General features: G+C 45.5%; 1 protein-coding gene and 1 long non-coding RNA gene across 3 annotated transcripts in view; one reads left to right on the plus strand and one right to left on the minus strand.

Moving 5' to 3' along the window:
• Positions 1–18,178, plus strand: part of LOC149332130 (uncharacterized) — a 75,660-nt gene that overhangs the window by 24,074 nt on the left and 33,408 nt on the right. The gene's annotated exons all lie outside the window — the stretch shown is intronic.
• LOC149332131 (uncharacterized) lies at positions 10,898–11,802 on the minus strand. Its single transcript, XR_016284875.1, has 2 exons — positions 11,687–11,802; positions 10,898–11,632 (listed from the first exon to the last, which is right to left on the minus strand). It is a non-coding gene; the product is annotated as an uncharacterized LOC149332131 (long non-coding RNA).

Below are 18,178 nucleotides of genomic sequence, written 5' to 3' on the forward strand. Positions count from 1 at the left end.
TCACAGCACATTAAAGAACCCCAGGTAATCGAGATCTCCGGAGCCCTTCACTACGGCGTCCCTCATAGCCTGAGTCGCTTTGGGACGTCAAACCCCAATAAACCAAACCAACAATTTGGTTGATGTAAGTCTATGGTTGTCCTGGCCCTATTAGCATAACAGAGTTAGCATATTCGAATTTAGCACGGACACGTGACTTGTACACAAGAAGCTTGACAGGTGCCGGTGCTAAATAAAAATTAAATTTCAGATGTCCAAGCATGCGGTTAGAATGACGCCGAAATGTTTGTAAGATGTTAGGGGTGTCAGAATAGAAAAAAGAAATAAAATAGGAAACGTAGCATGAATTTCTGCGACGCAAATGTGCATTACATTACACATAGCCGCGTTAAGCGTCATTTGCCATTGCGAACACCAATTAGAGATAGGTATTAGCTTTGCCTGGAGTGATGGAACGTCATTAGTATTGTTTAATTCACTGTAGACCACACAGTCGTCTGCAAAGAGTCCTATTGAAGATGTTACATTTTTAGGGAAGTCGGTAATGTATAGAAATGCATTAGTGTGTGTGCAGTGGCACATGGTACGAAAACTCCCAACAACGGCAAGAAGAATAGGGTAGCGTCAAAACAGAAGCTTGAAAGAACGCGAACATTAATTCATAGAAAAGGAGACGTCAAGGACTTGAAAAATTACAGGCTGGTCAGTTTACTGTCCGTTGCCTATAAGGTATTTACTGAAGTAATCGCTAATAGTAGGTATAACCTTAGATTTCAGTCAACTGAATGATCAAGCAGGCTTTTGAAAAGAACACTTCACACAGACCATATTCATACTATTGATCAGGTGATAGGGAAATGAGCAGAATATAACCAAACCCTATATATACCGGGTGTCCCAGCTAAATGTAACCAAACTTTTAAAAAAGGCGAAGTGTCATAGTCTAGTAAAACCAACTGAGAGTTGTTCATAAGTCGCGTGGCCTAGTCTTGAGTATTTCTTCGCCCTTCAAAGTTAATTAATTAGATAAGTTTAATTAGCTAACTTTTTAATTATTGACTTTAGGAAGAAAGTGTCAATACAAAAGTTTTAGATCACCTCGAAAAACCGCTAGCAGTGCTGTTTCTGTCAAGTTACGATTTACGTAGATTCATTTATTGGCATTAAAAGAAAGTTGTCACGTGACCAGCTGCTCGCTCACTTCTCTGCCTCAATGTGCACCCAAAGTCTCATCGAGGAGAGGACTTCAGAAAAAAATGGATTTTATTCTTTAAGGCGCGTCTTGGGACGTTGAAGTGGCACAGTTGTCATGTGGAAGCTTTTCCTTATTGTGCGGGTTATGGTTAAAGGCTGGTAAAAAAACTGCTTTACGTAAATATTACTTTGCTGCAAATGTCTCAGTAAGCTGTTTCTCAAAGCGATCTACAACTTCTCCATTGACACCGTGTTCCTCAAGTCAATAATTAAAAAGTTAGTTAATTAAGCTTAACTAATTCGTCAACCTTGAAGAACGAAAAAATACTGCAGACTAGGTCACGCGACTATAAACAGCCCTCATTTGGTTTCAGACGGCTAGGCCACCGTGTGTTTTTTAAAAGCTTGGTTACATTTAGCTGGGACATCTGGTATATCACGTTAATTGATTACGAGAAAGCGTTTGACTCAGTGGAAATCTCAGCTGTCGTGCAGCAATTGTGGATTAAGGGTGTAGAAGAGTGTTATGTGAAAATATTGGAAGATATCTATAACAACTGCACAGCTACCGCATTCCTCTATAAGGTAAGCAATAAAATTCCAATAAGGAAGTGTGTGAGGCAGGGAGACACGATTCCGCAAATGCTATTCACCGCCTGTTTGCACGAGGTATTCCGATGCCTGATTTGGGAACAGTTGGGGATAAGACAGGGTTAATTTGAGGGACATGGCAGAGGCCTTTGCCTTGCAGTAGGCGTAGTCAGGTTGATGATGAGGATGTATGAGACCAAAAATGTCTCAGAATACGGTTCTGTGAGCAGGACGTTAAAATTCGAGAATCGTAAGTCATTAGCATACATAAATCAGGCGGTCATTCCAGGCGAACTCAGTGTCAAGTAAGGCATCCGAACATTTAACAGATGAGCCGTACGGAACCAGCGAGCGAGTGCAACAGTAGTGGAAGAGTTAAACTTTCTTCAAATGATTGTGGAAAGAGATAAGCTGTTTTAGAGACGTTTACACTAACTGCATTTTGCATTTGGGAGCTTGCGTCTGAGAAGCGGTAACCTTGAGACAAGACAATCGTATCGTCTGCGTAAAACCAAAGTAGTGTTGAACAGTCTAGCAAGCGAACAGCAGTTCACAATTTGTAGCGGTGTGCTGTAAGTGGTAATTGAGTACGTGCACTTAGGGCAGGTAGTAGCTGCTGATGAAAGGGAAAGGAAAATAACTCGAAGAATAAGAATGGGGTGGAGCGCATATGGCAGGTCCTCTGAGATCATCAACGGCAATTCACCATTTGATACCGCAACAAAAAACCGTTCAGCTTAAGTTAAGGACAACGCGGCGAGCCATGGAAAGAAAAATGATAGGTGTGAAGTTAAGACCCTTGAAGCAGGAAGAGTGGGTGAGGGAACAAATGCGGGTTAATAACATCCTAGTTGGAATCACAAGGAACAAATGGGCTTGAGGAGAGCATGTAATTCGAAGGCAGGATAACCGCTGGTCCTTAAGGGTAATGGAATGGATTTCAAGTGGAGGCAAGCGTAGCAGTGGGCGGTGGTCGCAACTGGCAAAGGACAGGGTTAATTGGAGCGACATGAGAAATGCATTTGCCCTGCAGGGGGCGCAGTCAGACTGGTGATGATGATCAAGCGCCCTTACGACGCACACAGCAAGCCAAGCACCGCGCCTTGATACAATAATATATGTGTCGTAAAGACTGGAAGACGTCTATAGCAGCTGCACAGCTACCATAGTCCTCCATAAAGTCAGCAATAAAATTCTAATAAAGAAGGGCGTCAGGTAGGCAGACATGATTTCGCCAATGCTATTCACGGCCTGTTTACAGGAGGTATTCCCAGACCTGGTTTGGGAACAGTTGGGGATAACTGTAAATGGAGTGTATGCAAGTAGTATCCGATCCACAGATGTCACTGCCTTCCTAAGTCACCCAGGAGATGAAGTGAAAAGCATGATCAATGAGTTAGACAGTCAGTGTAGAACGGGTCATGAGTGGATAATAACTAGAAGAATAAGAATGGGGTGGAGCGCTTATGGCAGGTTTTCCCAGATTATGAATGGCGGTTTACGAATATCCCAATTGGTACAAGGCGCAAGGGTGGACAGGACGAACGAAGAACGAACACGGACAAGGGGGGGGGGGGGGATAAATGAAAAAAGAAAAAAACTTTATTGTAAGAGAAATTCGGGGCACACCCCAGGGTCCCCACACGACACCACTGCACTCAAGTGTTATGATCCTAAGGTCGATAACACTGGCAGCCCAGCCGGGTCTCCCAGTCCTCCCATGTCTTGAGGTTCTCTAGGTCCCACGGGGGAGGGTCCGCTGGCAGAGGCGAAGGGAAGGAGTGAAGGGAGAGAGTGTGTAGTCTGTACCAGAGTGTTGCTTGTTTGTTATCTAGGGAGGGGGCAGAACTGGCGTGAGGCCCTGTAGGCCTACGTCAGCACGCTGAACGAGTGCATGCGCTTCTCCGTGAATCCCCGATCCGAGACCACCTGAGCCCGGTCTAAAGAACCTCGGGCTAAATGGTTGGCGGCCTCGTATCCGGGATTCCCGGAGTACGCAGGCACCCATATCAGCTCCATTTGGCGGGGTGGGGGTGCATCGGGCGAGTCCAGTATGCCAAAAGCAGGGACTTAGACTCGGTATCGAGCAAAATTTAGAATCGCAGTTTTAGAGTCACTTAAAATGTACCGGGCTTCCGTGCGGGTGATATCAAGCGCAGTGGCGGCTTCCTCTGCAGCTTCTGGGGAGGTGTCTGGAGGGAGAGGTAGTGTGAGGAGGCCACCACACCCGCTGTCGCTTCATAATCCGTGCAGGCAGCGCCCACCCATACGGCGTCTGGCTCGGAGCCGTACGCTCGATGGAGTGTCATCGCACGTGTTCTGCGGCGTTGGTCATAGTGGGACGAGTGCATATTCCTCGGAGCTTCTTTCGCTGTTACTTGAGACAATGGGACGGTCGGGACGGTTTGGTTTGTGAATTTTCGAGAGGAGGTAGAACCGTGCGGGGACTGGTCTGGCCGGTGTCATTGCTGTAAACATATCCTGGGACATCTTTTGTTTTTGAAGGAGAGATGTTATCCGATTGTTAACTTCGACTTCGAAGTCTCCTATGGGGTCGCCAGTGAGTTCAGTGTAAAAGTGTTTATTTTGGAATTGTCAGAAACCTTCCTTTAAGTAATCGGTCTTGTCCTTAACAACGATAGCGTCGCCTTGGTCCACAGGCTTGAAGACTTGAGGGGTTGTTGTGGGCTGCTTTTGGTTTAGATTTTGAATATGATGATAGGAAATGCTACTGAATACCAGTGATGTATACATATGTAAATGTTTACCTCTGTGTTTGGCTGGAATCCATGATTTGCCGGGTGTCCCTGGTACGTTCATTTCACGGTCTGTTTCGCGGTTTTGGAAACACTCACGCAGGCGTAAGTTCCATGCGAACTTATCTGGATCCTGGTATAATTGGAACTGACTAAATTTCTCCCGTCATGGGGTAGAAGGTTAGACACGTAGAGAGGAACTCATTCCGATGATTTGAGTGCCGGGCTGGATACGTTCACCATGTCATCAGATCTAATGGAAGACTCGCTATTAATAGTCGCGCAGTTCTTCTCAGGGCTGACGTGTTTCTAGTAGGAGGCAGGGAACGGGGCACTGTTGTGACACTAGCCTACCTGGGTTTCCTAAGTACTTTCGTTCTTCGAATTTCTTTTCCTTAATTATTTCTGTCGCCGTGAGATCCGGTTAGCGACGGGTATGCTCCAATTCGATTGTTTTTCGTTGACTGTGCCGTATAAGTAGGTCAGCAATGCATACTGAACGGTTGCGTAGAATACCTCTCCACTCAGGCTTCTCGTCGGCATTAAGAGCGGGGTTAGTTGCAACCGCAAACCGTTTGGTACGTTTCCCTCTCATCATCATCATCGCTCATTCTTGTCTTCGGAGGCGTGGCCGCCATTCTTGCAGATTGTGAATAAGGGTATTTCACCTAAGACTCTGCATAGTTTTTAAGAATATGCTCTAAGCTAGAGGAGGGCTTCTACCCGACAGCACCTCGTGCCGGCAATAATGGGGGGTTGCATAAAAAAAAAGAAATCGTGTCATGCCAGCCGTTTGCCGCGGAATGTTCCGGATGGTGTCATAAGATTCAGCGCGTCGTGCAGCATAAACTCACTATTATTACTATTAGTATTGATCGATTAAGTAGTTGAAACAATTTTAAAAAAATGCAAAATCTGTTCAAAGGTGCCAAACTGACCAGAATGGAAAGCCTAACCAACTATACCGGGTGTTTTTTTTTAAAAGGCCCAAAATTAAAAAAAAAGGTAAATTGCTTTAGATTTATTTTAGCGCTAGGGCTATACTGGAGGCTACGGCGGGCGCCAGGCAAGAGGAAAACTGCTTTAATTAGTTCGCTGATTAACTAAATATGTTAATTAACATTTCTAATTTTTTTTAGGGGCTATGTTGTATTCGCAGAATTGGAGATCGTCCTCTAAACAGTCAACCGAGAAAAAACAATTTCAATTAAAAATTTTACACGCACGTTAAGAGGCGCGAAAAATTCAGCCTGGTAGGCATCTTCACACCGTAACGCAGCGGCGGGAGCGCCTCTGACGTAGTTCACTGCGCCCTGCGCTATCGCTGCTTATCTCGCTTCGCTCCGCGGCCTCTCGGAATGCCGCGCTGGAACAAAAACGCATTGGGCGCATTTGTTTTTCAGTCCCGGACTGTCCGGGGGCCCGATTCTCGATATTCGCCAATCCGCCATGAGCGGGGCGTACCCGTGACGTGTGAATCGGGGCGGTCCGAAAATGCGTAACAGCAGAATGTAATGACGACATTGAAGAATAAAGAAAAAAGTATGACAAAAAAATAAACGGTGTCGTCTGCTACTTGGCGCCAAGTACAAAAAACACCGCCGAGTTGCGGCGCGAAGAGGAGTTAGCAAAGTAGCGCCGTAGAGATGGACGGTGAATTGCGTTGCGGCGGCGGTCTCGGCGTACTCGCCGCACAGTGATGGTGCTGAATGCGACGCTAAAGACCCTGTGGCCGGTCGTCACGGAAATAAGAGTTTAGCGGTAATTGTGCTGCATGAAGCGAACGCTTATTGCCCGAAGCCATCGCGTAGCGTGTCGCGTCTCCGTACTTGTGAGATGCGATCAGCGTCACGGGGAGAGGAATTGGCGGAGAAACGGCTGGCTCTCGATCGTAACCTCAACGCGTCAGTGGCGTTGGAAAGCTTTACCTCACCGTGTCACTTCTTCAGGTGCATAGACCTTAACACTACCCTTGGTTACGTTTGCAAGCGGCCGCGCACGAAACGCGACTGCGAATCGCGTCAAGTGCAACGCTATGAGCGCGTACGTCTTATTATCAAAAGCGTCAAATGCGAAAGCAAAATAGGGAGATATTGTTTCCCGCCAGTACTTAAAGAAAAACAGACAAAGCTAAAAGTCCACTGTCAACAGAAGCATGTATTTCACAGTGTTGGCGTTTCACTTAATCTCAATAGGACATGGCACTCATCTTTTGCTTTGTGAACATTAACTAAGCCTGCCTGCAAGCAGACTTCACGGACTTTATATAAAAGCACCTCACGAATGCATGGCATAGAGTGGCAGGTACATAATTTCATTCAAATAAAAAAAGGCTTTCAATAATGCTATTTGATTTCAATGTTTGAAAAGGCCCTCAATCTCGTTAATTCTGTCTAACAATGAGCACACAGCACTTACCAAGGGCATATAGGCAGGTACACCACTCGTGTGATGCAAGTACGCACCAAAATGTGAGGGGTGAAACAAAATTTGTCATGCCCATCCCTACAATTCCTTTGCTGTAGGACAACAGTAATGCATCCACAGCAGCACCAGGCAGCTCCTTTCAATGCAGCAAGATTCCTTGTAAGAGGGCAATGTGTGATGTCAAGAAAGGCGAAGTCGGCTGGAAAAAGATATCTTCACATATGCTACTCAACATTGGGGAACGGGACGAATATAGAGGGGGATAATGAAGGTGGAGTGTGATGCCACATCACAAACAGGTAATGCAGTGTGCAAGACACTTGCTTTATTTGCTTCATGCAAGTTATCGGTTTGGTTTATTGGGGTTTAACGTCCCAAAGCAACTAAGGCTATGAGAGACGCCGTTGTGAAGGGCTCCGGAAATTTCGACCACCTGGGGTTCTTTAACGTGCATGCAAGTTATTATCATATCATGCACATACACGCGTATTATCTAGTGCGCATGTCATATTAAGCCTGAACATGGCTCTGGGTCAGGTCAAGGAGCTGAAGGATAATAAAAACAACGGTGAGTTAAGAAGGAAGAACAGCAACACAACAAGAAAAGCACAAGCATGCACAGCAGCAAGATAACACACAAAGGGGGCAATAAATGCAAGGCTAACATGACCCACAGTATTTGAGGGAGGCAGCATCACAGACAAGCAGTGGTATTCTAGCAAAAGGTCTCTTAATGCAGCATGATAACATTGGATGATGTGGATTGGTTTTGGCAAGCCCTGTGCATGCCACGAGCAATCTACAAGAGGCCTCAGTCATGTTTCTAGCCTGATGTGCAAGTGCATGACTTTCCCTCTGTGCACACTCCTGACCACATACATATCAGGGCCATTGTTGGTTTTCTTTGAGGGGTGGATCACAATGCCGTTAGGCAACATTTACACCATACACTGATGCAATAAAGACCCTGTGATGCCACTATTGCGCACTGCAGGAGAGTAATGCTCAATGAAATGCGTTCACTCTCAAAGTACCTTCCTTTACTGTGAACTAAAATAGACAACCCTCTATGTACACTCAAAATATGATATCAACAGTTCAGTGAAGGGCACCATACCAGATGTAGGTGCTGAAATGTCGGCAAATGTCTGAAAGGACACTGAGGACTAATCGAAGTTGCTCTGCAACAGTAGATTACCACATTCCAATAACAAAGGGCCTACCTGTACTGAGAACAAAGCTTGTGTACAGCTCAGAGATTATTTGTTCAAAGAAGCAGTTCAAAATTACCATGGTGAAGTGCGTTGGCAGGAAGGCTATTACAGTCCTTGGTTGGTAATAACTTTATTAGTCCCACTTCAGTGGATCAGGTGAGGGTTAGTGAAGGGGTGTTGAAGAGGTCGGCGACGGCCCTCAGGCCACTTTAGGTGACCAGGCACTGTTTGGCTGCAGCAACCTTCAAGGCCCAGGCCATGATGCAAAGATGAAGCTCTGCCTGTGAGCTGCGCAGAGAAGCCTCCCATCGCTCCTGTGATTCCACCCCTTGGAAAGGAGGTTTCGGTTTGTTTGGGCAAGCCTGATATGAGCGTTTAAAATCCGCTCTGGTGCTCGAGCATAAGTGACAGGTTGGAGATTTCTCCCCTCCATGTATGTATTACACTCCACTGCATGAAAAAAAAAAACAGAACACTTAAAATGCCTAGTGGTGTGTGCACATGGAGGGTAAATTGTTTTTTTGAGCATGATTAAGGCAGCTTGAAAAATGGTAAGCAAGTCTGATTCAGAGTTTCCACGAGGAGAGTGTTAAATAAATGAACAGAAGCTATTCACCACCAATATAATGATAGAACAGGTTGCAAAATGTTGATGAAATTGGAGTCATTGCAAGTGCCTGTGCATAAAATTTAAGCTCCCTGAAAAATTACCGTCTTGTACAGCTTTGCTGGCTAATTTCTCTGAAAGTTCTAGCAGAAGTATGAAACCAAACCAAGTCAGGTGGAAACAGGCTGCTATTCTTTTTTCACACTATAAGAATAATTTTTTTTTCCGACTACCACCAGGTAATATTATTAGTGCTGTATGGTATGTGATGGCATCGCAATTAGTGCTAAGAAGTTATTGGGTGCCATGTGCAGCCAGAAAAGAAAGGTACGGAAAGCCTGCACACACCACTGTCAAGGAGAGAGGCTGCCATTCAGCAGAAGACCCAGTGTTATCCAGCCGGCATTGCGTCAAAAGACAAGCTTCACGCGTGGATGTCCACAGTGAAAGTCACTGAAAAGAGGATTTGTAATCTGAATCAAACGTCAGCACATGTCTAAAACTACTTCACTTTATAAAATAATAGATTTTACGTACAGAAAATTAATAAATTTCTTTCTGCCTTGAAACCCATGACCCCTGGATTGCCAGCCAGGCACGCTACCAACTAGACCGTGTAGGCACATTGACTTTGCTGAGGTACAAAGGGGGGGGGGGGGGGGGGGGAGTGATGTGTGGGTGCTGTTGGCTTAATTTGAAGCCTAGCAATGTAATTACTGCAGTGAACTAGAGATGTGCCAATTAGTGAGAAACTAATTACAATAACATTACATAGGTGAACTGCAGTGTGGAAGAGTTCAAAGACAAGAATTGGGAACCTGTGCTGAGGCAACTCTGATAAATGTGTGAACATGAATGAAGAACAGTGACTGTGTGTGTGAAGAGAAACCGCTGCAGGGAGCCATGAACACTGTTGTGTGATACCCATGAATGCTGAGCTTAAGTGTGCCCCTACATTTTTGGGGAGCGAGACAAGTTGCATTGCCTCTTAGGTGTTGCAATTTGCTCAAAAAAAGTGAGGTGTCTTTTACATGCAGAGTGAAAAGTTTGTGGAAGCCATTATTGGCAAAATAATTTATTTCCATCACTGAACTTCATGCATCCTAGAATTCATTATGCAGCCTAACTGCGAATCATTACCTAGTGCAACAATACACATTGACGAATATGTCTCGTCTACAAAGATAAGAATTTTTTTGGGACAGACTTATCTTTCATAACCGTTTGACAGTGGTGTACATGCACATTAGTGTTGCCTAGTTTGCAAACTTAAGTAGCCAGCTGAAGTAGCCACCTTTGCTAAACAGAAAAATGGCAGCACGGACACTGATACGGTCCAGTCACACTAAGGGTGCAGAGGGTAAACAGGTTGTCTAGAATTTGTCTTAAAATGACCAAACAGCAACCCCAACTTATATGAATGAAAAGTGCAAGGGATGAGTCAATGAAAATGGGATCTAACACAGTTTCACTGGGAGGACAGGTGGGCGGTGACCTTCCATTCAAGGTTGCATACAAGGTTGATAGCCCAGCACAGAAAAAGATCTTGGACCTCAAATCCTGGAAAGAGAAAAAGATCCCGAACCTGGGAAGACCGGCTGTGTAACCCAGAAAAATCAATAGCGTTTACTACTACTACTACTATTATGATCCATTTCCAGCTAACTTATTGAACCGAATCATGCCCTTCCAGCTACAAAATGCCATTTGGAGTTCCAGAAGAGGGCAAATATGGGCTGGTTGATACATGTTTTACGAATTGGAAAAACAGCGCAGTGAAAAACAACACAAAAGAAGGACAAAATGCCAGCGCTTAGAGCTTTATTACTGAAACACAAATTATGTCCAGCTGCATAATTTATACTTCCAGTTACCTTCAACTGAATTAATGTACAATTTGTAGGTTTTCGTCAGGGGTACAAATTTCAGCTAGAAGATGGGAATGGGTACACGTGTCAGAACGCTGGCCAGGCCTTGCATTTTCATCTGGGAAATTGACCGTGAAACAATTACATGACTTTTCCTTCAGGAAAAATAGTTCACTGCTGTATAACTACGTGCAGCATGTGAAAGAAGCAGTCAAAAGCAAGCAGACAGAGGCAACCAAATGCCATGAGGCAAAGCATGTTGTGATCTCATCACACAAACAGTGCCACACAAGACGTATTGCACCCTGAAGAACAGATGTTGTAAATGACTAGAGACACAGCGACCATGCTGTATGTTGAGCATGTTGTGGACTGCTGGCTCTCAACAAACACCAAAGCAAACAATGCATTGGTGAAAGCATGTCCAGTCAACACCCAGGTGCTGGAAGGAAAACATTTTGGTGCTTTCCTGTCCTTCACTGAACTTAAGCACCAAATAAAATGTGCGTTGTGTACAAGCAGAACACGTAGGGAGGCACCACACGAAGGAATGGCACTTCTTCACAATCACCAAAGCATGTGTTGAAGCATGCACTCAGCAAGTTGGCAGACGGTAGGCTGAAAACACTTGGGGCACTTCCTGACTCACACAAAACTGCAGCACCAGACAAAAATGATTTCTACTGTCATGGATATCACCAATATGGTCCTATTCAAAGAACAGCACCAAAATGATGAAGACTTCATCAGCTTCCTGGCAGTATGCTATCAAACTTGAAGCAGAGCAAATGTATGCTGATTACTTGTGGCACAGCTACACATGACAATCACGGCAGTGAGTGCAATTCTCGAAAGCAGCTGCTGATCATGCACTTCCTGTCTGTCAGGTAGAATCCAAATGGTGCTGTGTCCTCCTCCCTGCTGTAGATGTTGGTGCTCCTTCTGTTATCACCACCTGCCAGTGGTGTCATGGTCCTGCAGCTGAGTGTGGATGAATATGTTGTGTTGCACAGTGCAAGCTCCGCTGACCTTTGCAGAGAACTCTTGACCATGGCGTACCATGACCATGACACCTTTGCAGACACCTCATGTAATCGTTCAGGAACCCGGTATCACCACCCAGCTAGGCAGCCAGTCCAGCCGAGGGGTGAGCGAAGATGAGTCTGGCATCATGGCTCCCGAGCACACGAGACCCCACGGTGAGAGTAGTCCACCACATCTGCATAAGATGCAAACCATCACCTGCACATTAATCAACGCTGTGCACTGAAATCTTCCAACGAGCTAGACATTGCGTTTCCAAATATGAGAAATTGTTGAAGCCTCAAGTTCAACTATTGTCTAGTTTACGCACAAATGTAAAATACGCTGACTGCAAAATCAATCATTAGTATCAAAACGAAGTGTTGCCATATAGCTAGAGGTACTTGATGACACATTTCCCAAACTGATGGATACAAATAATTAATACACACTTTTTATACTCAAGAAAACCACCACAGAATGCACTGCAAGGAAGGGCACAAGTTCAACTGTTTATGACTACCATGAGTTTTTTAGTATATATGCATGCTTTTTCATTTTGCACCAATTGAAATGAGACTACCTTGACATTGCGGTCACTAAGAGAAATCCAAAGTCAGAGAACAACACTGCGTGTCACCCACACCTATCTCCACTGTCACCTGAAAAGTACAGACATGATTAATTTACATGTGGTTCTATTTACACTGTTCTTCCTTGCTCAATAAACTATATATAAATGCAGACAGATATCATTAGCCGCATGCAATCTTACTGCAGGCAAACATGCTATCCCTTCATGCCTGCCACAACACACTAAGCACGTGCTCACCAGTTTAACGATTTCCATGGGGGCAGCACATGGAGAGAGACTGCACATAAATGGGTCATGGATGGATCCCGCACAAATTCTTGTGAGCTGGAACCTTCACCGGCAGGAACACCACACCTGTAAATAAAATGTACAAGACTCATATATATTTGTTTTCCGTGTGCCCTTAGAGAAATAATTTTTTCCACCCTCCTACGGTAATTTCCACGTGACTGCTGCGTAACTGATGATGTAACACTGTTATGAAAATTTCAGCTTGAATAGCGAAATCACTTTAGTGTGCTTCATTAATAATGCTTAAGACAGGTTATAGTATTCTTTTACAATGTCACGCATTTTTTTTTTTTTTTCACACTTAAGGAAACGACGCCTTTCAGCTGATTTCACCGATGCTGCCTTTCACATTCATCAACACCAAACACAAAGAAATCGATCAACGTACTAGCATGCTAGGCTTTGTTTTCTCAACTTGGCGCTGTGTGCAAAAACTGAAACACAGTATGAAAAAAGCAACGCGAAGTGCCGAATACAAATTTCGGATTCTTGTTTTAAAGTCATCTCCAGCATGGATGCGAAAGGAATGAGAATGATGCTACACACACACGGATGTCTCGTCAAGAAGCCCGACACATTCCTGGAGTTTGTTGCTCGGCCGCGCGAACACCTCTCGTGTCATCCGCTCATCACGCGAGGCAAAGCCCATCCGTTCAGCGACGTTTCACAGCTGGCGATCGTCCCTCAGAGCTCGACAGTTCGGCACTGCTTCTCGCCGCAATGCATCCTTGCATAGCCACCACATATATGCCTCGTCAGATGATTGCACAGACGAGCTGTCTAGTCAGAGACAACTCGAAAGCATCGCGGTGACCTCGAAAGTCGCTCACCTTTCCCACTTCTAGGGTTTAACAAACGACGAATGAATGCAAGGAGCAGCAAATCGCAGCGCCGGCACCGCCATTCGAGCAATTTTTCGCGCTTCACTAACCGCACGGACGGATGATTTCTCACCGCGAGCGAAGGGTTTGCAACGGGAGAGCAGTTAGCGCCCCCATGCGGCTGTATGCTTAAGCCTTCACTATTAACGCTCTCGAGGGTTGCTTATTTCAGATGAGCTCTTACAACGCGATATCATTACATTGTGCAATCAAAACAAGACTTTTGTAAGCTTAGTTTTGTCTTGAAATAAATACCCGTTAAAATGCGGCTACCTAACGCCGTATAAATCAGCATTTCACTAACTCATTTGCATGATTCGGGTACCTTTCGCCGGGCGAAATGATGGCGGCGAATTTCAGCCATTTTTTGCAATGGCGGCACAACGTAAACGTGATGAAACGTCATTCTGACATCACTCCAAAATGTGTGCCTATCACGTGATTTACGTGATATTGTTCCAACCAATCAGATTTTAGGAAGTTGCCATTTCCGGTGTGCAGCTATTTTCTCCGAATTGGCAAGTCGAGCGCAAGTGCTTTCGCACGGACCGCTTGTAGCTTCTTTTCCCTTCACAATCACATATATGTACCAGCCGGGCACCAAGAATAGCGCTACGAAAATGCATTTTCAATGCCACGTCAAATCGACGTCACCGCGAAAAGTGCTCGCGTAACCGACCCTGATTGACACGCCCATTGACGGCGATTGACACTTCTGACAGCCAATCAGAGAGGCAATATGGCGCCGACAGGCGAATGTGAATATCGAGAATAGGGCCCCGGGACTACTTGCGGACTCGAGTCCGGTATTTGTTTTTCTCGGGCAGCCAGAAAGCTCCGCCCATCTGCTTGCATCGCCATAGCAACGCGTTCGTTTTTAGCCTATGGCAGTCCGCGGGCTGCTTGGGGCTGCTGAGAAGGCAGCAGACGATAGCTGCGCGCCGCGCTGGCAGCCATATTAAGTTAGACTCCGTGTGCATTTTGAGTGCTTTTCGTGTCCCTGGAGGTCGATATCATGCGTTAAACCTTCACATGAGCTCCGTAGCTCCTCTCTGAGCCATCGCAAGACTTTTGTTCTTGCATCTTCGTTTATTTTCTTGAAATCCACCGCACACGGACGCGCGTTCGGAGCTGCGAGCGCGTATTGTTTGCTCGTGTCGTCAAGAGGTTCTTGTTCGCTTGTTTTGCCACATGCTGTCTGTACGCTTACCTGAAAGCATCGCAGGTGAACCACTCGTATACTGGAGCAGCTATAGAGCTTGTTGTCAACATTTTTGCGGAGGCTTTCGTCTATCCGCCTTTCCGCAACGAGTTGGGCTACTTTGTGCGAACTTCGCCGCAAGCAGTAGCGGCGAGCATACCTCCGAAGCTGAGTTCTGTAATGCACCTACGCTAAGCTGACAGTACAGTCTTTAAATCGACTCAGTATCATGATCGAGCGCACGGCGTTGTTTCGGGGTCGTAGTGGCCGTGGCTTGCATCGTCTGCTAGCAGATGACAGCGTCCTTGTACGGTAACCGAGGGGGAGCCCGACTCTGGCGCCGTGTTCGAAAGCAGCCTATGGCAAGTAGGTCATGTGACCATGACGCTTTTCCTGTCCGAGCGGAAGCCGAGACCCGCCAGCAAGTAGTCCGGGACTGGAAAAACAAATGCGGCCATTGACACAAAGTGCAGGGCGGAGCGAGCTACGTCACAGGCGCTCACAGACGCTGTGTTACAGTGTGAAGCTGCCTACCAGGATGACTTTTTCTCGCTTCGTTACGCGCGCAAAAAATTTTTGCATGAAAATCTTTTTTCTTGGCTGGACTGTTTGGAAGACGATCTACAATTCTGCTAATACAACATATCCCCTAAAATAAAAGTTAATTAGCGTATTCAGTTAATCAGCGAACTAATTAAAGTGATGGTTCAACAGCGCAAACACACACATGTCATTATATACACACACGAAAACAACACACATGAAAAAACAGCGCACATGCGCAAATTCAACAATCTCATAGTACTAAAAAAGGTTAAAACCGCTTTAAAAGCACGTGTGTATCCACAGAACCACTATCCACTGTGTAGCATTTTCATTTCCCTTACAGATAATGTTACAGATGGCGCACTCACGCACCCTGTATCTTTCCTTTTAATGCGAAAGGCTTCAGCATTCAGCGCACTAGGGAAATTGCTGAAGCCTTTCACATTAAAAGGAAAGATAAAGGGTGCGTGAGTGCGCCATCTGTAACATTATTTGTAAGGGAAATGAAAATGCTACACAGTGGATAGTGGTTCTGTGGATACACACGTGCTTTTAAAGCGGTTTTAACCTTTTTTAGTACTATGAGATTGTTGACATTGCGCATGTGCGCTGTTTTTTCATGTATGTTGTTTTCGTGTGTGTATATAATGACATGCTTCTTCCTAATAAAAAATCAGTTGTAAGTTCAGCGCTGTGTGTGTCTGCTCTCCTTCTTGGTCTGTGTGTGTTTGCGCTGTTGAACCATCACTATGAATCTACACCAACTAGCCCAATCTGCAGAACTAATTAAAGTAGCTTGCCTCTTACCTGCTGTCCGCCGTAGCCCTCGGTATAGCCCCACGGTTAAAATAAATCTAAAGGAATTTACCTTTCTTTAAAAATTTTGAACCTCTCAAAAAAAAAACACCCGGTATGCTATCGCGCCACCTTCAAGGTGGAGCTCAAGTGTCCTCTGCAATATTTTATTCGGCATCAGAGTGTTAGCTTTCAGTATCAACCAGCATGCTGCTGCAGGTACCGTAGAAGTCCGCAATAGCAACCAAACACTGACAAGAAATCCGAAAGGCACCACGAACACTTTTTTTTTTATTGGACGTTTTGTTTATCATGACCGTTCATGGAACGAAACGTCCAGTAAAAAAAAATGGAGCGTGTGGACGTGGTGTCTCTCGGACGTCTCATCAGTGTGTGGTTGCTGTGGACTTCTGCGGTGCCTGCAGCAGCGTGCGCACTCCTCCCGCGAATTCGGAATGATGAGAGGAAAAAAAAAAGAACCGTCCTCCCACGGGAACACCTCGGCAGGAGCAACGGGCATCCGCCCTCTGGATACCCGGGGGACAGCGAGAAGAAGAGCTGTGCTTTTAAGCACAGATCCTCCCCTTGTCCTCCACACACGGCGGCCGAGCTGTGACGCTGGTTGGACCACCAGGCACCGTTTTTTTTCTACAGCGATCCGCTGTGCCGGCGCTGGGAATAGAACCAACGTCGGTGGGGATATTCGCCCAAGCATTGCCAACTGGCGCGCTAACCACTCGGCTACCGTGCGGCTCTGGCTTTTGTCGGCGTCGGCGAGTGCTGATAGAAGGGAAGCGAAGCAGGCCGAAACTGAGCATGCGCGGGGGATGCGGTTATCTCGAGATCGGGCGTGCCAGCAGAAACATGCTACGCGTCGAACGTGGAGCGGCCGCACTAGTGTGGAAGTGCGATACCGCGTGGGGCACCAGCCCCGTCATGGTATTTCGTCCGTGCAGATGAAAGAGAGTTGGGAATGCGAAAGCCGCAACCTGAAGCTCGATTGGTGCCATGTAAGCGTTGATGGGACCAACATGGCACGGAGTACATCGCTGTACACATTCAGCCAAAGCGTTGAAGCACTGTGTACTGTTTATTAAATATAATACAGATTTCTGGCCCTTGCAGCCGGACCGAAGCGGAAAAAATATCGCGAGCAATGAACGCTCACACGGAATCATGTTGCACTAACCCAAAGAGGCAAAAAAACAGGAAAAGGGCAAATTGGTCGAAAGAGACCAGTTACACTGTCCAGTGTCTGAAATGGAAAGTGAACAGTGTGTACTGAATATATGAGACACATCACATCGTCTAGTGTCCGAAATGGAGAATGAACAACGTATACTGATTGAAAGAGACCAGTTACACAGTCTAGTGTCTAAAATGGAAAATGAAGAGTGTATACTGAACGAAAGAGACCAGTTACACAGCCTAGTGTCTGAAATGGAAAAAATGAACAGTGTATGCTGAACGAAAGAGACCAGTTACACAGCCTAGTGTCGAAAATGGAAAAAATGAACAGTGTATGCTGAACGAAAGAGACCAGTTACACAGCCTAGTGTCGAAAATGGAAAAAATGAACAGTGTATGCTGAACGAAAGAGACCAGTTACACAGCCTAGTGTCGAAAATGGAAAAAATGAACAGTGTATGCTGAACGAAAGAGACCAGTTACACAGCCTAGTGTCGAAAATGGAAAAAATGAACAGTGTATGCTGAACGAAAGAGACCAGTTACACAGCCTAGTGTCGAAAATGGAAAAAATGAACAGTGTATGCTGAACGAAAGAGACCAGTTACACAGCCTAGTGTCGAAAATGGAAAAAATGAACAGTGTATGCTGAACGAAAGAGACCAGTTACACAGCCTAGTGTCGAAAATGGAAAAAATGAACAGTGTATGCTGAACGAAAGAGACCAGTTACACAGCCTAGTGTCGAAAATGGAAAAAATGAACAGTGTATGCTGAACGAAAGAGACCAGTTACACAGCCTAGTGTCGAAAATGGAAAAAATGAACAGTGTATGCTGAACGAAAGAGACCAGTTACACAGCCTAGTGTCGAAAATGGAAAAAATGAACAGTGTATGCTGAACGAAAGAGACCAGTTACACAGCCTAGTGTCGAAAATGGAAAAAATGAACAGTGTATGCTGAACGAAAGAGACCAGTTACACAGCCTAGTGTCGAAAATGGA

The sequence above is a fragment of the Amblyomma mixtum genome, chromosome 8 (genome assembly GCF_055824585.1).
Source record: "Amblyomma mixtum isolate Tamu chromosome 8, ASM5582458v1, whole genome shotgun sequence".
Taxonomy (NCBI): domain Eukaryota; kingdom Metazoa; phylum Arthropoda; class Arachnida; order Ixodida; family Ixodidae; genus Amblyomma; species Amblyomma mixtum.